Source organism: Felis catus, chromosome D1 (genome assembly GCF_018350175.1).
Source record: "Felis catus isolate Fca126 chromosome D1, F.catus_Fca126_mat1.0, whole genome shotgun sequence".
Lineage (NCBI taxonomy): Eukaryota > Metazoa > Chordata > Mammalia > Carnivora > Felidae > Felis > Felis catus.
In genome coordinates, this window is record NC_058377.1 from 42,568,783 (window position 1) to 42,591,822 (window position 23,040).

Here is a 23,040-nt window from a genome sequence, read left to right on the forward strand (position 1 = left end):
AGTACTTTGGGAATTCAAAATTGCTTTACCAGAGCAATGTTTGGGGGACTTGAATGTAACTGTTAATCAAACCCCAAATATATGTATATAATCCTATCTCTAGTAAACTTCATATATGAAAATGCTGGTTAAGAGAGGTCTCCTCTTCTATATTCTTAATCATTCTCCTGTGAGGTCTTGACCTACAATCAACCAAATTATGAACATGTTTTATTTTAGGTGAATTCATTTTTCCCAAGAACAGCAAAATTAATATAAAAGCAAGTGAAAATGCTGTATTCATGAAAAATTTTTCCTTCAAGGCTTTAATTCTTTGTCCATCATGCATTCTCATCTGGGCCTACTCTGATCAACCAAAATTTACATTGCACTCCCTAAATCTCCCAGTCTCCTTTATCTACTCTTTTCTCCCTCTGGCATTCACATTTAATCGAAAAACTTACTATATTTGCTTTTTTGTCTTAGAGCGTAAGCTTCAGAAGAAAGAACTTTTGTCCATTAATTATTGAGTTCTCGACAGGTCATTTTCTTTTTTGCACTTGTTTTAAGCACAGGTACTATAGCCTCTTAATCTGGATTATCTTTTCAAGGATTTTTGTATGGCAAACACTTGTGGAAGAAATCACAGTATCTCCCTTGAAAGTGGAGGGGCAAGTTTTTGTGTATAATAAATATAGTCTCTCTCTGCAGGTCATAAGTTGGCCTGGCCATGTTTGCTGGCATCCTATCATAAAATATTGGACGTTACTAATATTTAGCTTCTCAGGAGTGATGCATATCCACTGTGTGCAGAGAATCCTCTGAAGTCATTCCCGCTCTGTATGGCTGATGGGGTAAGGGAAACTGGTGCCAACACACATTTATATTGCCTGCTGTGCTGTGAATAAAACCTTTCTTTATCTTTGGTCCAGGATTTGTTTCTTAACCTTCTCTATGAAATCATGGCAGGTTAACTGATGAGCTTCCATGTAGGGAAAAATCTAAGACCCTTTATGGTTGTTGCCACTAATGTAACTCAAATGCCTAAAAGTATATAGGTCATTGAAGGTACTAAATGTATGCTGAATTAATGGATATGTGAATGAATTTAAAAAAATATAGTACTTATGTGGGTACATAATAATATTTGTGAAATGATAGATCTTGAAAGCCATCATTTTGGGGGACTAAAAATAAATTTATATGTTCGCATGATTTGAAATGTTGCAGAATGGAATAGAGTTAGGGCTGTTAGGTCAAACAAACATGGATTGCATTTGGAGTCCATGCAACTGTGTGAACTTGAGAAAATAAACATTACTCATTCTTTCTCATTTGGAACTTAGAAGAAAAAATACTATAATGTCTACACTACTGTTGAGTTAGATGAGATAATACAGTAAGTAGTCTATTGAAGCTTATGGCTATCCTATTTCCCAGACTACTTTCTGAATCATCCTTATCCTATAAGTAATATGATTGAGAGAGTCCATAAATAACTTATGTAATAAGTCTTCTTCCCTTCTTATCTGCCAGTTGCCAGTGCACTCTGTGTAACATGCTTCATAAAACTTCTTGAATCTGCAGCTTGATATCTTTCATCCTTCTGAAAAAAAAAATCAGCCATTATCACATCAGGTATTGCTCTGCTTTATTCTTTTTCTTTCTCTTCCTTTCTCTCCCTCTTCTCCTTCTCTCCCTTTTCCATATACAAGGTCATATTCTAGAACTTCAGTTATATGTATCACAGACTTTTTAAAATCTGTATCCCCAGTATCTCCACTTCCTTTCACATACTTTTTTTAAACCATTTTGTCTCTCTGTGCTTCATTCCCAATATTTTCTTATGACCCATCTTTCAATGCCTTCCTTATCTAACAACTATTAAACCCCTTAAATTCTTCCTTTTTGTTGTACTTTTTCTGTTCTAGAAATTTCATTTTCAAAAAACACGTTTCCCATCCTCTGACAAAGATTTTGACACTTTTATTTCTATTAACATGTTCAGTTATTTTAAAGTCTCTCTAATAATTCTTTATCTCAAGATCTTAATGATTTTTATTTTCTATTTACTTGGATTTGGTCTCATTTGTTACCCTTATATGCCTGGTGATTGTTGTTTGAGTAATAAACATTGCATTTTTTTAACTATACTGGGGGGAGGGAGCCTGGAGGCCAAGTATAATGTAATCTTCCTTCAGGGAAAATTTATATTTGCTTCTGGCAGACGGCTAGAGATACTAGCCATTTGGATCATACAATATTAGACAATAAGGTAATGTATATTTTTGCCTTCAATCCTTGAGGGTAGTTCTATTTGTGTCTCTTTCTTAATTGTATAATGTATCCATTTGATGCTTCTGTCCAAAGTGCTTGTGATTTCCCATGGTATTGTCTGAATGAATAACCTTCAACTCTAAATTTTTGTCCTGTTAGACATAGAAGACAGTTAACATTTCTCCTCTTCTTTGGTTCATAGGTGCTTTCCTGGAGTGCACAGATACCTTAGGGACAATATGATACAATATGTCCCAAAAGTAACACGTCTACATGTTTATCTCTTTTATCTCAGTGCTATAATTTTTCAGTGCCTTCAAACATATCTATACAATCTCAGCTTTTATAGATGTTTTCAGTAGATGAGTTGCCTTTACTGAAGCCCAATACACTTCGACTTTTTCCATTTTTAGAATTTCTCTTTATATGCGATTTAAGCAGAGTAGCAACTAATTAAGATTGGGGATAATTAATTTTTAAAACAAATCATATATATATATATACACACACACACACACACACACACACACACACACACACACGTATGTACCTGTGTGTGTATGAATTGCCTGCTACAATACCTGGAATTATATTTAAAATGCATTCCATTTATATTAAAGGGATGAAAGTATAAATAATAAACATTTTGAAAAATTTCTGGAATAATTATATATATTTTTTATATTCACACCTGTAACCAATCTTGAGAACACAGACTGTTGGAAGTAGAAAGATGTCTATAAAGTTAAGGAGGAAGGAGAAGATGGGTCAATCTCCAGAGCTTTTAGGAATGAACCAAATGGTGCACTGAAGTTAGTCCTAAAATTTTAGGTAACCTGGGGTTATCCAGATGAAACAAATATGTGGTGGTTTTACAATAATTTCTTTGTGTAGCAGGTCATAGAGGATTAAGTAAAGGGGCTTGGGAGGGAGAGAATCAATCATGTAGTGTGAGCGCTGATGGATGAGGGAACTGCTGAACAAAGGGAGGAAGGAGGACGACAAGCCTGGACCCCTTGTTTGATTAGCCTGGGGCTGGCAGCCTCTTATCTGAATAATTATACTCAGGGGTGATACTCAATGAACTCTGCTTCCACCACATTTGACTGCAGATACAAACTGATAGAACAGTGTAATCAATGAATCTTCATCTCGTTTAAAGCCTTACTGTCTCACCAGAGCACTCCCTTTTTGTTCCAGGAACATCCCCCCCCCATTTTATTTGAGTTAAGAGTACTTAACAATCTATAAATTGTAATTTGCTTTCCAGCCCACTGACCATGACTCTCTGCACTAAATACAAGCAAAACTAAAAATCCAGTTCACTGACTAAATTATTTAACAATGACAGTAGATAGTTTTTATATTGTGAATGATGTTAAAATAGCTGTCTCAATTCTGGACTCACTGAAGAATAGTATCTTTTTCAGTGAACTAAAGGGGAAGTTATATCTTAGATTTCCAATCATGTTTTAAGGGTGTATTCCTTGACAAAAACTTTCTTTTTAAGAACTTGGTCAAATTTAGGTCGAGGATATGTTTTATCTTATATGTGTGAAAGGTCATTCTCTTTCCTTCAACTGTTTGAGGTCTTAACTATATATTGCTCCCCTCCCGGCATTATTGGGATACAATTGACATATAACATTGTGTAAATATAAGGTGTACAACGTGTTGATTTGATACACTTAAAGATCGCAAAATTAGCACACCCATCGTCTCATATAATTGTGTGTGTGGTGAGGGCGTTTAAGATCTCACTTAGTAACTTTCAAGTATATACTACGATATTGTTAACTATAGTCACCATGCTGTGCATTAGATACCCAGAACTTTTTCATCTTATAATGGGAAGTTTGTAACTTTTGACTAACTTCGCCCCATTTCCCCCACACTCTATCCCTGGCAACCACCATTCTACTCTGTTTCTAGGAGTTCAGCTCTGTTAGAGTCCACATATAAAGATCTTACAGTATTTGTCTTCCCTCTGACTTACTTCATTTAACATAATACCTTCAAGGTCAGTCCTTGTTTGTCACAAATGTCAGGATTTTCTTTTTTACTTGTGGCTGATTATCTCATTTGCTATATCTATATATCTACATCTATATTTTCATCTGTTTACAGGTGGACATTTAGGATGTTTCCATCTCTTTGAGAACCTGATTTCACTTTTATATATACACCCATTTACATTCCGACCAAAAATGCGCAAGCGTTCCTATTGTTCTGCATTCTTGCCAAAACTTTTTAGCTCTTATTTTTTTTTATAATAGTCATTCTAACAGATGAGAGATAATATCACATTGTGGCTTTAATTTGCATTTTCCTGATGATTAGTGATATTCACCATCTTTTAATATAACTGTTACCCATTTGTATGCCTTCTTTTGGAAAAAAAAATCTATTCAGGTCCTCTGTCCATTATTTAATTACTGATTGTGTTTGTTTGGTTTGGTTTGGTGTTGAGGTTTAGGACTTGTTTCTATATATTGGAGGTTAACCCCATATCACATAGTTTGCAGATATTTTCTCCCCTTCTCTTGGTTGCCCTTTCAGTTTGTTGATGGTTTCCTTTGCTGTGCAGATACTTTTTAGTTGGATATAGTCTTACATGTTAATTTTTGCTTTTGCTGCTTATGCTTTGGTGTCATATCCAAAAAATCATGGCCAAGTTTAATGTCCAAAAGACTTTTTCTTCTGTTTTTCTTTGTTTTATGGTTTCAAGTATTAGGTTTAAGTCTTTAATTAATTTTAATTTAATTTTTATGAGTGTTGTAACATTTCATTTTTTTGTATATGTGTATCTGGTTTTGCCAGCACCATTATTGAAGAGAATTTATTTCCCCGTTGAGTACTGTTCACTCCTCTGTCAAACATTACTAGATGGTGTATATAGGAGTTCACTTCTGGTCTCTAGATTCAGTTCCTTTGGTATACATGCCCGTTTTTAAAGCTAGTACTGTACTATTTTGATTACTGTAGCTTTGCAACATAGTTTAATATCAAAAAGTGTGATATCTCTGGCTTTGTTTTTCTTTCTCAGCACTTCATTGACTATTTAAGATCTTTTGTGGTTCAATATGAATTTTAAGATTGTGTTTTCTGTATCTTTGAAAAAAATGACTTTGGAATTTTGACAGGAGTTTTGTTGCATCTGTAGATGGCTGTGGGTATAATCATTTTAATAATAATAATTTTTCAGGATGCCTATATAAGATTTCCATTTATTTGTGTATTCTTCCATTTATTTCAGTAACATTTTAGAGTTTTCAGTGTATAGATCTTTCACTTCCTGGTTGGATTTATTCCAAACCATTTTATTTTTTTTGATGCTATTGCAAATAGGACTGTTTTCTTATTTCTTTTTCAGATACTCCATTTTTAGTGTATAGAAACAAAACTAATTAGTGTATATTGACCTGCATTCTTCAACTTTACTTAATTTGTTAATTATTTTGGAAGTCTTTATTTTTCTTGACTGATTTCTCTGGCTAGGATTTCCATTACTACATTGAATAAGAATGGTGAGAATGGACATCCTTGATCTGTTCCTAATTTTAGAGAAAAAAAAAACTTTTAGTTTTTTAGCTTTTACTATGTTGTTAGTTGAGAGCTTATCATATATGGCCTTTATTATATTCAGGTACATTCTTTACCCACTTTATAAAAGGTTTTTTTTTATCATGAAAGGATTTATATGCTGTCGAATTATATTTTGCATTTATCAAAATAACTATGATTTTTATCATTCTATTACTTTGATGTACATCAAAGTACATCATGCTACATATGCTCAGTCCTTCATTCCCTATTGCTCTTGTGCTGTATTTGGGGAGGGTTGATAAAGTTAAAATCAGACTGTTGCTCTTACTCAGATTTTTATCATTCTGTTACTTTGATGTATCACATTTACTGATTTGCATATGTTGAACCTTCATCACATCCCAGGGATACATTGCTCTTGATGCTAATATATTATTCTTTTAATATGCTGTTGTATTTGTTTTGCTAATGTCAGAATTTTTCCATCTGTGCTCATCAGTGATATTGGCCTGTAGTTTTCCTGTAGTGTCCCTATCTTGCTTTGGTATCAAGGTAATGCTGGTCTTAAAAATGAGTTCGGGAGTACTCCTCTTTAGTTTTTTTTGGAAGTGTTTAAAAATTGGCATCACTTTTTCCTTCGATAGGATTCACCAGTGAAATCATCTGATCCTGGGCTTTCCTTTACTGGAAGGCTTTTGATTACTGATTCTGTCTCATTACTTATTATTGGTCTCTTCAGATTTTCTTTTTCTTCATGATTCAGTGTTGGTAAGATATATATTTCTAGCAGTTTATTTCTTGATTAGTTGATACTTAGTTGTTCATATTAGTCTTCTATGATCTTTGATTTCTGTGGCATCAGCTGTAAGGTAGCCTTTCATTTCTGATTTTAGTCTTTTTCTTAGTCTCATTAAAGATTTGTCAATTTTATCTTTTCAAAAAAAAAAACAACAAAAGCTGATCTTTTGTCTTTTCTGTTTCATTTATTTCCATTACAGTCATTGTTTTTTCCTTCCTTCTGCTAACATCGGGCTTTTACATATATATACACACACACATATATAGATACATATACACATATATAGATATATAGATATATTTGTATATATATATGTACATATATACATATATGTACGTATATACACGTGTATATATGTACATATATACATATATGTATGTATATACATGTGTATATATGTATGTGTGTGTATATATACGTATATGTGTGTGTGTGTGTGCGCGTGCGCGTGTGTGTGTGTATAAAGTTCTTTGAGATATAAAGTTAGTGGTTTACTTAAGATTTTTGTTTTGGGGCACCTGGGTGGCTTAGTTGGTTAAGCCTCCAACTTTGTCTCAGGTCATGATCCGCGGTTGACCCGTTGGACTCTGTGCTGACAGCTCAGAGCCTGGAGTCTGCTTCAGATTCTGTGTCTCCCTTTCCATCTGCTTCTCCCCAATATTCATTCATTCATTCATATTCTCTCTCTCTCTTTCTCTCTCTTTCTCTCTCTCTCAAAAATAATAAACATTTTTTTTTGTTTTTTTCTTAATGTAGGCTTTTACTGCTATACACTTTCTCCTTAAAACTGCTTATTCAGGGGCGCCTGGGTGGCGCAGTCGGTTGAGCGTCCGACTTCAGCCAGGTCACGATCTCGCGGTCCGGGAGTTCGAGCCCTGCGTCGGGCTCTGGGCTGATGGCTCAGAGCCTGGAGCCTGTTTCCGATTCTGTGTCTTCCTCTCTCTCTGCCCTTCCCCCGTTCATGCTCTGTCTCTCTCTGTCCCAAAAATAAATAAACGTTGGAAAAAAAAAAAAAAAGTTAAAAAAAAAAACTGCTTATTCAGCATCCTATAGGTTTTGATGTTTTGCTTCCAGACCCATTTGCTGACAGCTTCCCCTTTGCTTTCCCAAGGGCTGTGCTAAAGTTTAAGTTTGTGGTTCTTACTGGTCCACAGATTCAAGCAGGTTTTCTAAACATGCTCACTGTCTGCCAAAGTTCACTCTCGTTGCAGTCAAGAGTCTGCACGAGGAGCCAGCCATGGTGTAGAAAGGTATGTGGATTAGGCATCTCAAGCACTGGATGGAGGCCAGTTTGGGGAATCAGTGGGCAGGGCACCCTTGTGGCTAGTGTGTGGGTCTCCTGATGGAGTTTACAATACACTTAGTAAAATCTGCATCCCTTTGATGCATTCCAGGGCACTGCTCTTCTCCCCACCATTCACATCCCCACTCCTCAACCTTCACCACCTTCAGGTAACTTACAATTCAGTACTCTGGATGGGAGAGGGAAACTGGCCTCTTTGGCAGCATGCCAAACATGTAGGAAAGCGTAGCACTCAGACCTACATATGCTCACTCCTTCAGTCCCTATTGCTCTTGTGCTGTATTTGGGGAGGGTTGATAAAGTTAAAGTCAGACTGTTGCTCTTACTCTCTCAAATGCATCCAATCTCAGATCTTTTTGTTTCAATGGTGTCTTGGAACTTCACCAGATCCTGGACTTCTACAAAGGTTGTCTTGTACATGAGTGATTGTCTAAATCCCTGTTCTCAAGGGGCTTCCAGACTATAGACAGGAGGAGTGGAGCAGGTTCATAGGCCACCTCACAGTCTGCAGCTGGTACCAAGCTCTGTCTATTATTCGTTGCATGGATGGGCAAGATGCTTTCTGTGTCCCTTGATGTATGGTGCTGGTTCCCACAGCTCCCACAAAGGCACTTTTGTCCATGGAAGGATGCCAAATTTACTTGTCATTGTTGAGTAGGGGATATTTTGAAAGACATCTTCAGCCATCTCGCTTGACATACTGCTTTTTCATCAATTCTTTTTCATGAATTATGAAACTATGTGAATTTTCTCTAAGAAACTTTTAAAAATTCACAGAATACTTTTAATCAAGAAAAATATTTTAGGTATGCATATTTATATACATACGGTTCAACATCTCAAGTTCAGCATCTAGAGTACCTCACTCTAAGTACACCTTCTGTTTAATTCATACAGTGTAAGTGCACATTTACTGAATTGCTTGAGGAACATTTGCTGAATTGCTTCAGCTAATTAAGCCCAAGGCATAGATTCAATTTCCATATAGGCCAATGCTCAAAAGGAGTGACATCTTCTCTGAATATTTCTTATATCCCTTTTCTTTTTCTCTCTTCTTCTTTTAATGTATAAATCACATCCTTTTTCTTGTTCTTTCCTTCCCTCATCTGCTTCCTCTTTGCCTCCTACATAGATTTCTTAAATTTCCTGTAACGTACAAGACATATTTATAATTCCCAAAGTATTCAGATACGTGTGGCAAAAATAATAAAAGTTGCACCCTCCTCACTGTGGATTACGTATACAACATATATGTATATATTCTTGAATATAGTACATAGGCATGAAATTTGCACATCCTGCTTTACTTGAATAACTACACATTTGTCTGACATTAAGGGTAGATTATAAGAAAAATGCAAATGTAGGCAGATGTATGTAAAGTCATTTATAATAGATTCAGTATTAAGAAGAAACATGAGGATGTTTCCAAATCTGTTTTTATTGAGTCTTGACTCAGAAATATCAAATAAATTTTTGTATTTTGTGAACTTTTATAGAAAAGTCTTGATAATTTATATACATTAATTTTATATATCCGTAGCAAAAGGCCTTTATTGACAAATATACAATAAAAGCCCTAGGGAAAGTCTTGAAAAATTTGAGTCTAAGCCACTGTTATTTCAGAGATATTTGAGATGTTTGTTTTAACTATAAATGTAGGAGCTATATACAAGTAGTTACTTATGTAGCTATATAAGTCCATTACACTGACTGCCAATGAAGTACAGCTTCGTGAATCCAGTTTTAAGTTTTCGATCCATGAATATGCAGTAAAAAAAAGAGTCTCAAGATACCTTTCTTGGGCTATGTTTTCATTGGACAAATTCAGCATGTTTCAAAAGATATGCATATTTGGCTTACACTGTAGTGTGAACATATTGGTGGATTATAAAATAGACAAGCTTCATGGGCTGTTTCATTTCCAGTCTTAGTGAAATGGAGACAATTTTTAAATAAGCTAATAATAAGCACTTCTATTTTTATCCATCCTGAGTACATGACCTATGTTTCAGTTGATATATACTGCCTCTTCCTGAAGAGTGGATTAAATTTTGTTGCAGAAGTAATGAAAAGAGAGAAATAATACTTAGCTGTTGACGTTCCAAAATAAAATTTGGAATCATGGCCAAGCTATTGATTTGAGAAAGTGCATTTCAGTGATCTATTCCAGAGATTTCAAATTATACAGTCTTTTAATACCTATTTAAAGGTACCTATTTTTCCATTTAAGTCTTATACAGAGTTTAGAGTCAGGGGAAGGAAAAAATGAGTTGGGAGAAAGAGCATCTGAGCGTAAGAAGTTCTTTCTTTCTGGCTCTGAAGAATTCTGGAAAGAGAGAATTGATCCTTTTTCCTTTGAGGACAGGATTACCTGGTCCCAACCCAGAATACAACCATGTAAACTAGTCTTTAATATATTTCTTCCCTTTCTTTCCTGAAAGTTTGGTGGAAAGGCAGTGGAAGACAGGTATTTAAGGAACAAACCTGAAAATTCCTCTCTCAATTAAGTATGCCTTAGGAACTCTGATATCTCAGCTCCGGAAATTGTTACTTTATGACAGCCTTTGTTTTTTTCACAGCTTCCTAAAATAATCATCAGCTTTCCACCCCAAATTACTCTATAATACACTGAGTAGATCCCTGGAATGATACATGAAAAGATCTGTGATGAAATGAAGAGAAGGGAGGGTTGGAATTTACTCAAATATGTCAAGAAAATTGCACCTTATATGGAACTCATAGCCAAGGCAAAATAGGAAAATATAATTGAAAAGGAAGAAAGAATAAAGTGTGAAGCCAAAGGCTTAGGTGATAAGAATACAAATACACATATCTAGTCCAGCATCACTATAAAAGCAGAGCTCATAAAAACAATCAATATCCCAGAGCCACTAGAATTGAATTATGCCTTAATCAACAGCTCTCCCTTCTCTCATCCAGTTTGATTAAAGCCCTATTATTGTATTGGCTGTTTTGGAATTAAAGATCATATGCCTCATACTTAAAATGCACTGATTTAAAGAAAGCCCAGCTACATGGCTTAACTACTAAACTACAGCAATCTCCAGATCTTAACCACACTGAGTAGTCCTAGAATTAGTGACAAATAATTACAAAATCTTCCCTTCAAGAGAGCCACTCAAACATGATATAATTTCATAAAATTAATACAACAAAAGTTGTTTAAACATGGCTAATATCTTTAGAATAGTCTGAGTCAGAACTCTGAAGGATTCCTAGGACCCACTAGAGGAGATTGTTAAGACTCTAATGGCTAAAAAATACCCAACAAAATTTCTGGAAATATGGTTTCAGAACTAAGCATTACCTATTCTGAATTCAAAATATATAAAAATAAGTGTAACATAACCACATCACATTGAATTTCATGCACATTTTTTAGTCATGACAACAACATAAATGTGTTTCAATGGAGATTTCTAATTTCTATGGCCTCATCCAAATGCAATGCAAAAATGGAATGTTTGTATTATAATAGATCCCTAAGGATGAACATATGCAAATGTGACCAACACATTCCCTACCCATGTGGAACTCATAGCCTAGTAGACTTGCTTATGATACATAAAAAGGAGATAATGACATAATTAATTCTTTAGTCTATTTTCCCATCTGTGATGGACTCTCACCTCTTTTTACATGTGCTTATTTACACAAGACTGTCATTTGCATTATGAAGCTGAAAGAATGTCTATCATTGTGGTGCTCGGATGTCATCTGGTTGTTCTTAGCCGCTGTGTATCTTAAGTAAATGAGCCCTCCTGCTTCTCCCTTCATCTACACGCTCCCCTCCCCACCCCCCCCCCCCCCCACACAGAAGTATAAATGGCAGAAAACAAGAACCTTTAAAGCCCCCTGAACATTTCTTAGGACTTACACTGTTGACTTCCTAGAATTGAGGATATTAACACTAGAGGTCAAATTTATCTCCTTCTAAACATTATGTATACAGTATATCCTTATGGCATAATTTAAAGAAAATATTCATAAACTAGTATGCATTATGGAAGATTTTAGAGACAAATATGTAACAAATGATGTTAGTGGGACAAGTTTTTGTTATACCACTTGGGGTGTTCAACACCAGTGATTTTTAGTGGTCCTTTATTTTATTTTTCAATCTGTCTCAATTTTGTTAGCTCCTCCATTTCCCTTTTGTCATCGTTTGGCTTTTTACCAATTACCTTACTGTGGGTTCTAATAGAACTTACCAATACCATTTGTTTTGGTGCTGTGGTTGTGTGTCTGTGCATATGTGTGCAGGTGCACGTGTGGTGGGAGGGAGATGTATTTGATATTGCAGTTATTTAGTGGTTACAAAATAGATAATGGGTTGTTAGTTTCTTCTGGAATCAGTTTTCTTGAGCTATATTTTGCTAGGAATATGTACATTTTCAAATCTGTTGACATAAATATGTGAATATTTTCTTATTTTTTGAGTTCTATATTTTATAAGGTACACAAAAGTATACATGATGAATTTTTATTTATGTGCATGTCCATATAATTACCACCTGATCAAGATAAAAAGCAAATGCTTTTTTTGAAATTAAAAAAAAAAGAAAAAGAAAATGTGGTACACCAATGGGTTTTCTTGGGCCCCTTCAGAAGTGAGTGATGCCCATCAAATTTCCATCTTTATAGATTAGTTTTGATGAATTTTGAAATTCATATAAGTGAAATAATATAGATTTTTTTAACCAGGCTTATTTCATTCAACATTATGTCTGGGAGATTATTCATGTGTTGTCTCTCCAGTTTTTTTTTAATTGTTGTATATAATTCTCTTGTGTAAATAACTTTTTTTCAAACTATTTCATTATTTCCATGTGGTTGCATAATTGAGCCTTGAATTAGAATTTTTTTTGTAAGTTGTAAAAATATCAGGTATTTCTACCTATAGTTTTGTTGTGGATTTGTATTTTAGTAGTATTGTGGTCAGATAAAATAATCATTTCACATTTGTTGAAATTTGCTTTAAACCAAGGTTATAGTCCATTTTAAAAATGTGCTATTTATACTTTAAGAGAATGTGTAATTTAGAGTTTTGTAGTTATTCTTTAACCATATATCATCTAATGACTAAATACTATTGATATTGTCTATTTCCCTATAGATTTGGTCTGCATTTTCTTTTTTACTTGAGACATAATTGACATATCACCTTTTGCAAGTTTAAGGTATATAAATTATTCATATGATACATTTATATATTGCAGTAGGAGTACCACTTTAGTGTTAGCTAACACCTCTATTGAGATCTAGTGTCTTAGGAACTTTAAAATTTATAATAAAGTATTGACTATAATTTCTATTTTATCTATTAGATTTCCAATACTTCCATATCTAGTTCCAAGTTTGTACTCTTAAAGTGTTTACCAAATTACCCCACCTCCTAGCTCCTCGAAATGAGAAACAGATTTTAAACTCTCCAACTATATTAAGGATTTGACCATATTTTTATATATGACTTACTGTTTTTTGCTTGATGTATTTATATGCTAAGATATTAGATACACATTTGAATTATTATACCATTTATTGAATTTCAGTTTTTAACTATGAAATGACTTATCCTTAATAACATAATTTGCCTTAAAATTAATTTTTATGATACACCCATATAAGTTCTTTTATGTAGAAAGAACATAATAGAACAAAATATATTTATTTTTAAGAACTCAGTTAAAAATCTTTGGGTACTGCTTCTATTGATTTATTTTTGAAATGTTAATTGTATTATCAGAACTCAAGAAAGATGTCACCATGAAGTGATAAAGTACAATGATGGAAACATGTTATGTTTAGCAAACTACATCTACCATTTTGATTTAGGCATAAATTAATATAAAAGTAAATAGTCCACTGAGACTTCTATTTAAATACTAGTTTATTGCCAAAAACCAGAGTTAAGGTCCAGTGATTAACTGCACCTATACTTAATGAAAAATAATTTTTTTCATAGTTACCTCTTTTTTCATAGTTACCTATACCTCTAAACACACACATCAAATTATGGGTGCTTCCAGAAATCACTACATCCACATTTCATAACATAAATATTTTATCTTTTGAAATGTTACCTATGATACTGAGAACATAGTAATTCCTGATTCTGTGTTCTCTTAAAATAAAAGAACTAAGATTAACTAGAGATCCCTAGGAAAGTGTAAATTTTTAATGAACAAAAAAGCAGTACAAGTGGTCTGATATATAAGGTAACTGCGAAAGAGTGTGTGACAAAATTTTAAGAGGAATTGCCTGCATTTATGATCATAAGTAACATCAGTGGCCAAGAGTGTTCAGAGAGGCTCACCAAATTTTAATGTGAATCAATTATCTACCAGGCAATAGAGGACTACTGTGTCAATGAAAAACACTACAATTGTGATCCTTTGGCACATTTTTCTCCCAGTAATTTCAGTTTTCTTCAGTTGTTGAAAGAAAAATGAACCAAGGCTGACTATCAATAACATAATCCATTATGGCAACCACTTGGCATATGATTGGACTCCTGAGTATATCTAATGTATCCCATTAATGTACACTAGGCAAAATCTCCCATACTTTTGTCCAACCTTCCTGAAGGTTTCCTGCTAATTAGACTCTGTAGAGGCAGGCTGCATCTTCAGAATCCAGCCTTTAATGTTCCCTTTACCTATTTAGCTAAGAAGTCAGAACCTTCATTTGCATGAGAGTTTTAACTTCAAAACATGTCATTGTCTGCTTTTAGCATTTTCTCTGTAAACCTAAGAAGATAGCAAATAATACCTTTGAAGCACACTCAGTGTCTGGACCAGAAGAGATACTGAGATACTTGACAGTAGCTTATAGAAGTTATAAAAGTACAGAATTGAAAGCAGTTGTTTAATTCAGGGTTTACTTTTATTTCTTAGCAAATACAGGATGCAGGCCATGAGGGATGAGGGGTGTTGAATTGATAATGCTCAGAAAAATGCATGTGTCTTCATGTGTTTTCCATCTATGTGGCATAGACTGTGCTGCTGTGTTTCTGAATTTTATTATTTAATTGAGCTGCATTAGTGATATTGTATAAGACACCTAAAGATTCCAGTGATTTAACCCAGATGTGAGGGTTCAGCCAACTGAATTTCCTAGTCATATATTTGAAAATTAGATAAAAATGGAATTTGGTTTAGATGTGCTTTGATTTAAAATTTTGCTTTCACCATGGATGTCAATTATATAAATACATTATACATTATTCACCTATTTCTCTCCCTTATTTTTCTTTATCCTGATGTAAACATTACTTGAATTCTTTAAAACTTGATTTAAAATTTGATCTTTATTTTGTAAAAATTATCCATGATGATTTTACACAGAATTTCATGGGAATTTATATTCATTGTTATCAATTTTTATTCATACATAATTTGCACATAAAGGAATGAGTTACTAACAGAAGCAGTCCTGAAAATGGTCAAAAGGAAAAAGGTTGGAAGGGAAATTATTGAAATAAAGACGATACTTTATAAATGTTGATCTATGAAAAATATTTTAATATACTGGTGTTACCAATATTTTGAGTTTACAATGACACTGGGAAGCAAAGATGAAGACAAATTTAGCAACTTTCAGCATCAAAATCTAACTGTTAATTGAGGTGTCTTGGCTACTGCACACAGAACTTACCTGAACTCACTGGTCCTGCTTGAAATCTGTCTCAGATGTACCATCTCCGTTTTACTGTGGACTGCTGAGAACATCTGATTTTATCACTTGACAAGTATGACAAAATTGAGCTATTCATAGATAGCTCACTTGGTGCCTACTCACCCTGGTGTCCCATGGCCAAGTGTTCTTTCTTTGCTATGATCTGGTAACACAAGATCTGTTTATGGAAGACTGTAAAACGCCCTGCTACAGAGGGCATAGACTTATCTGAAGTCCCAGGATTCTACATTGTGACTACACCACCCTCTAGAACTTTCTATGAGTTCCATATTGCATCCCTATCTACCACTGACCTTTCTAACATTCTAGGTTCTGTGAATAATATCTCTAGAAGGGCTGATTGCATTGTGGCCATACCTACTATAGTGCCTTTCTCCAAGCTCCACTCAAAGCTGGAAGCCTTCTGTGCCAAAAAGGAAGCTACCATACAACATGTTATTTCTCCCTAATGAGGAATGCAAGATATAGTAATTGGTCTTTACTTTGAAGAGGGTATTGTGACCACTGCACCCATAAAAATTGATGGCCAGTTCATGAATCTTGATAGGATTTCTCTCCCACTCTATAAGTCTTACTAAGTCTTCCATTGTTCTAGCCACCTTGATTTCTCTTTTCAATCTGCACACTGTTGTCAATGTAATAGATAAGTGTGGTTTCTTTGATCCCATACACAGTAGATTGAAAAGATCTAGATCTCTTCAGATTATATAATAACAGGGTAGAGGTACAAACATAGCCCTGAGACAAAACTATAAATGAATATTTTCCATTCTGTGTGAATGCAAACCATTTCTGAACATCTTTTTGATTGTAATAGAAAATAGCATATTGACTAAATTAATAGCCACATACCCTGGGCTGTGGTATCTGCTCTAAAAATTACAGTACACACAACAAAACAGTTGTGATCAGGGCTTCTACTTGGTTAAGTCAGTGATAGTCTATGATCCTTCTCCAGGATCCATCTGGTTTCCAAGAGCCAGGATGGCATGTTAAATGGATTTACTACAGGCTCCAGCAAATATGATTTCTTTAGGTCTTTTAATGGTAGCATTAATCTCTGCCATTCTGGCCTATGTGGATGTCTGTGCATGTTGAGTAAAGACATATAGAGTTTTTCATTTGTCATTCCTTATAATGATAGTTCTTAATCCATAAACCCGACATCTGAAAACATGAAATTAGAGTTACTCCAACCATCAAATGAATGAATTCCAACAATGCACTCAGAGTCTCCGGGAAGAAAAAAAACACACACATACACACTCTGGCATACTGGATGGGTTTGTGGACAAAGTGTACTTACTGTTAACTAAATTGTAACAAGATTCCATTTGAAAATTATCAGAATCTGGTACACTCCAGTTATAATGGGGCCATCATGATCCTTTAGGTCTCCAGCTGTGGGTTTCAATTCAGTTCCTATATTCGACAGTTGTCAGAATGTCTTGTCATTCCCCATTTTCTCAGATACAGTCACTTGAGTGATTGGCCATAGGTATCCATGGAGAAAGACTGGGAAATCTTCACAGTGTATTTTCCCTTTGGTACTGCAGGGTTTTCTTCCAAGGGACTCAGTAATCAGTAATTAATCAGTGGATTCTGGATCTGCAAATCAGTTCAGGTCTTACAACTGTGCAAGGGATAATAACCTTCTTTCCCCCTGGAAACAAATGTCTTCCTGCATCCTTTCTTTTGTTCTTGATTTTTTGTTTAGTAACAGGTATTGAATGGCATTCTTCTTCTCTATTTTACCTTTATGGACACATACTACATTAACCATTTCAACTGCCCACAGATAAAATGTCCTTCCCAATCTTTTGTAAGTTGTTATGACAATGAAGATTCCTGGTATCTAGTGGTTAAAGTGGGACCAATTGGCCCATTATCTTAGGACCTCATCATCTCCATGTATGTTTATGATAAGGCTATGTGACTGCCTTCCACAGCCAGCTCTGATTTGCAGAGCAGAATCATCACAGAATTTTTTAGTAATATTGGCATTATTTCTCCAGTGCATTCCTAATGTCCTTGATCAGTGATAGGTATCCTGAGCCTTCTTAAGGAAGATAACTCACCAGCAGATCTTCTAGCTTTACAGCATATATATCTCCCAACATGTTTACTTCCCTTAGCCTCTTTATTTCTTCCTCTACCATGTGTCAGGACAACTTAGATATTTCTACTATATTGAGTATAGGGTGTTTTTGTTTGTTTTGTGTTTTGTTTTTTGTTTTTTTTTTTCCCCCAGGCTTATGAGAGCTATACACACAGTGAATTTTCCCTGTCGTTTCAGGTCATTGCTAGTGTGTTAAGTCCCATACCTCAGGAAAGTATCACTTGCACAATAAAGTTTTTAGTATCCCGTCTTAAACTCTAGTCCTATTGATCAAGAATCCTAAAAATCCAATGCTACAAATATTCCCCCTAGCTCCAACTGGTACATGCAAACTAGCTTTTTTTTTAAAGGTTACAAAATGCTCACCAAGTTACCATCTCTTACCATGCAAAAATATTACAATATTGATTGTATTTCCTAACTGTCCTTCTCATCCCCATGACTTCTTTATTGTATCAATTAAAGTTTGTGCCTCTTAATTCCCTTAGTTTATTTTGCTATCCCACCACTCACCTCCCTCTGGTAACTTCCAGTTTATTCTCATAAATACAGAGAAATACCATTTTGATTGGTGTGAGGTGATATTTCATTGTGGTTTTGATTTGCTTTTCTCTGATGATTAGTGATATTGAGCATCTTTTCATGTGTATGTCTTCTTTGGATAAATGTCTGTTCATATTCTCTAACAATTTTCAATTGGATTATTATTATTTTTGAGGCTTAGTTGTATGAGTTCTTTATATATTTTGGATATTAACCATATTAACTCCTTTATAGATACATCATTTGGAGATGTCTTCTCTCCTATTTGAATGACTGCCTTTTCTTTTTGTTGATGATTTCCTTCACTGTGCCAAAGCTTTTTAGTTTAATGTAATCCCAATTGGTTTTTTTTTTTTGTTTGTTTGTTTGTTTGTTTCACTTGCTCAGGGAGACAGTTCTGGGAAAATATTGCAAAGACAGTATCAATAATACTGCTTGTGTTGTAGGAGTTTTATGGTTTCAAGTCTTACATTCAAGTCTTTAATTCATTTTCAGTTAATTTTTGTGTGTAAGAAAGTAGTCCAGTTTTATTCTTTTGCATGTAACTCTCCAGCTTTCTCATCATTTATTGAAAAAATGGTCCTTTTACCTTTGTATATTCTTACATCTGTTGCCATATATTGGTCACGAGTGTGGGTTTATTTCTAGGCCCTCTGTTGAGTTCCATTGATCTATGTGTCTATTTTTGTGTCAGTATCATACTGTTTTGATTGCTGTAGTTTCGTGGTATAGTTTACAATTTGGGATTTGATACCTTCAGCTTTGTTCTTCTTTCTCAAGATTGCTTTGGCTATGTGGGGTCTCTTGTGGTTCCATACAAATTTTATGATTACTCTAGTTCTATGAAAAAATACTATTGGCAGTTTGATAGGGATTACGTTGAATCTCTAGATTGCTTTAGACAGTTGAGACATTTTAACATTTTCATTTCTTCGAATCCACAAGCATGGTATGTATTTCCATTTATTTGTGTTGTCTTCAATTTCTTCCGTCAATGCCTTAATGACTTTGAGAGTATAAGTCCTACATTTCTTTGGTTTAGTTTGTTCCTATGTATTTTATTCTTTTTGATGTAATTATAAATGGGATTGTTTTCTATTTTGTTATTAGCATATAGAAATACAACATATTTGTGTATATTTTGTATCTTGCAACTTTACTGAGATGATTAATTCCCATAGTTTTTTGATAGAGTCTTTGGAGTTTTCTATATATAGTAGTCATGTAGTCCACAAATAGTGAAACTTTTACTTCTTCCTTAGTTTGGATGCTTTTTATTTCTTTTGCTTGTCTGATTACTGTGGCTATAACTTCCAGTATGATGATGAATAAAAGTGGTGAGAGTAGACATTCTTCTCTTGTTCCTGATCCTAGAGGAAAAACTTTCAGGTTTTCACCATTGAGTATGATGTTAGCTGTGGGTTTTTCACATGTGGCCTTTATTATGTTAAGGTATTTTCCCCTCTATACATGCTTTGTTGAGAAGTTTTATCATGACTGGAGGTTGAACTTTGTCAAATGCTTTTTCTGCATCTATTGATATGATCAAAGGGTTTTTATCCTTCATTTTGTTAGTGTAGTCTATCATGTTGACTGATTTGTGGATGTTGAACCATCCTTGCATTCTTAAACTAAATCCCACCTAATCATGGTGAATGATATTTTTAATGTATTGTTGAATGTGGTTTACTAATATGTTTTTGAGGATTTTTGCATTTTCATCAGGGATATTGGTCTGTATTTTTTTTTCAGTGTTTTTGTCTGGTGTAGGTATCAAGGTTATGCTGGCTCATAGAATGAATTTGGAAGCATTTATTTCTATTCTGTTTTCAGTAATAGTTTAAGAAAGACTGGTACTAACCCTTCTTTAAATGTTTAGTAGAATTCTTCTGTGGTAACATCTAGTCCTAGGCTTTTGTTTATTGGGAGTTTTGATTATCAATTTCATTACAAGTAATTGGTCTGTTCAGATTTTCTATTTCTCTCCCTGATTTAGTTTTGGAAGACTGTATGATCCTAGAAATTTATCCATTTGTTATAGATTGTCTAATTTGTTGGCATATAATTTTTAAAGTAGTCTCAAAATACTTTATATTTTTGTGGTGTTGGTTGTAGCTTTTCTTTCATTTCTGATTTTGAGTCCTCTCTTTTTTTCTTGATAAGTCTGGCTAAAGGTTTATCAATTTTATATTTTCAAAGTACCAGCTCTTAGTTTCATTCGTCTTTTCTATGATTATTTTTAGTCTGTATTTCATCTTTTTTTCCTTTTGATCTCTATTATTTCCTTCCTTCCTTCTAACTTTTGGTTTTGTTCTTCTTTTTCTAGTTCTTTTAGGTATAATGCAATAATTTCTTAAAATTATTTACATATCTAGCCTTTTTCCTCAATTATCGGAATCAGTGCAGGCAGAAGTGAGTTATACTAGGATTTAACCCTAATTTTTAGTTTGGGGGCTAGGAAAGGTGAAGGGACATGGCCCTAAATAGGCCACATACTACCTTATGAAAAAAATGATTCTGAAATATATTCCAGTTCAACAAATTGTCTGACCCTTTCAAGAGAAGTGTTGGCTACTACCACAAGCACAGCAGGTCTAGATGAGGGTAGATGGTTGTAACATCTATATATGGTTGTAGAGGCATCCATCCATATGTCCTTTTCTGAGTTTTGAGGATCATAGCTTTTCCTACCAGGGCCCTCATCTTTGCATAATAGACCTGCCTTGACTGAACATTCAAATGGTTTTGCTGCTTTGTGACTCCTGGCAGTTAGGTTTGCAGTCTACCACTCAACTGAATCCATCCTCCACTATAGTTGATGAGGGCTTCTTTATAATTTACCACATAACTCTCTAGTTATTATTTAGCCATTATCAGCATTTGGTTATCATTTTCCCCCTATAGGGTATCAATACAATTTAGCAGTAATCATCCATTTCCTCCCTCTGTATAAGCATCATTTTCTCCATCTTATTCGAAATTGTCTCATCATCACATCCATCACAACATTACCCTCTTCTGGATAGAAGGCAGGCATTTCATATGTACCCAACTGTAATTTGTTGACAGCTATCCTTTTCTCATTCAGCCATCCAGATCATATCCAAACATCTACAATAAATCAGAGTTAGTCCATGGTAGGCTTGCCATGAGACAAGAGATTCTAAGTCCTTTCAGATCTGACTTGTGGGTTATATGTCAACTCTTTAGAAGATGCTGTTATCCAACTAGAATATGGTAACTGAGGCAAAATATATATATATAGAGAGAGAGAGAGTGCACTACATGCATCTCAGATTTACCTATTTGAAGAATAATACAAATTTTATCTGAATGTCTCAAGTAAATCCTAGGTCACAGTGGGACTCTAGGATAGTTTTCTGTGAAGATAGTTATATCTGAGTCTGTATAGATTTCCTAGGCTGTCACATTTCTTCAATTCATATTTAGAATGCAATCAGAAGTACCTGAGGTCAGGGTGAAGGTTCAGAAGCCTTTGCTGGGCAGAATCAATGGCATGGTGTGTATATTTAAGAAATCTTCCCAGCAGTGATCTCCCTAAAGAAGAAGAAAACAAGATCATAACTGAGGAGTTTTCTCAGATGTATTAAGTACCTGATAGGATTAGAATTCAGGTGTTAATGGCCCCAAAGCTGATGTCCTTATTTGGTACTATTCTATAGTGTAATGCACTACAGTAATGAGGTTTTCTACCTAGAAAGTGCCACAAAGGTAATCCCCCCAAACAAGTGATGAACTTATTGAGGACAATAAACAATCCCAGATAGGGAAATTTATGTGTTTTGAGAATATCAACAGTCATAGATAATTCAAATTCCTGAGAACTTGGGGCATTTTTTTTTCTCTAAAGTACAGTTCTATGGAATGAAAGAGCTTTAAGACCAGGGGAGTTTATCTGTCCTCCTCTGGATGTTAATGGCTTTAATTGCTCTGAACGCTCACAGTGATGATTCTCACCATCTGATAAAACTCAGAGCAGTTGGAGTATATCTGGCTATGGGTTAGAAGAACAAAAGTATATTAAGCTGAACACCAAAATGGAACCATTATTACTGACATAAAGAATGAAATTTACAGACAACCAGATACAGTATAAAGTAAGTGAGAAAACGTCAGTGAGATCAAATGGGTGCAATGAAGAAAGAGGGGAAAATTTGATTACTTCGCCATTGTTAGAAACTGAGGCTCAATATCAGGGATCCATAAAGGAAGAGGAAACTAAAAAAAAGAAACCATATAAGTAGGTATCTGTATGTGAAGAGGATAATTAACATGAGCAGTTATAGAATACAATCCTAAATTATTAGGAGTTTAGCACAATAGAAGTTCCTTTCTCTCTCCTATCACAGGCCAAGAAGCTGTGAGGCAGGTCTCCTTCCAAGCGGTGACTGAAGGGTGCAGGCTGCCTCTCTCTAGGGGGTTCTTGTCATGCCCTAGGACCTTCTCTAAGTCCTCTGTCTAAACTATTCAACGAACAAGCAAGGAGAAAGAGTATTCAGAGAATCTCACAGAGTATTACACTCCAGAGTGCTCCTCAGAATAGCCCAAGAAACTCTATCCAGTATTCCATTTACAGTTAGTCAGTACTCACACATCCAGTAATACTGTCAGAATTTAAACCTGGGTCTGTTGCACTCCAGTACCCAAGGTTGTAACTGCTGAACAGCCTCTCTGGTACCTGACGGTGCTGATTACTGATGTTAGTTCAGTGATTTACAAAACAATGTTAAT

At 34.7% G+C, this 23,040-nt stretch overlaps 2 long non-coding RNA genes across 3 annotated transcripts in view; one reads left to right on the forward strand and one right to left on the reverse strand.

Moving 5' to 3' along the window:
• Positions 1–23,040, forward strand: part of LOC123380447 — a 343,729-nt gene that overhangs the window by 147,088 nt on the left and 173,601 nt on the right. The gene's annotated exons all lie outside the window — the stretch shown is intronic.
• On the reverse strand, positions 1,157–15,873 carry LOC109491923. Of its 2 annotated transcripts, none has more exons than XR_002145552.3 (2): positions 15,729–15,873; positions 1,157–1,585 (listed from the first exon to the last, which is right to left on the reverse strand). It is a non-coding gene; the product is annotated as an uncharacterized LOC109491923 (long non-coding RNA). The 2 variants fall into 2 exon arrangements; XR_002145553.3 differs by having other exon boundaries at positions 15,585–15,873.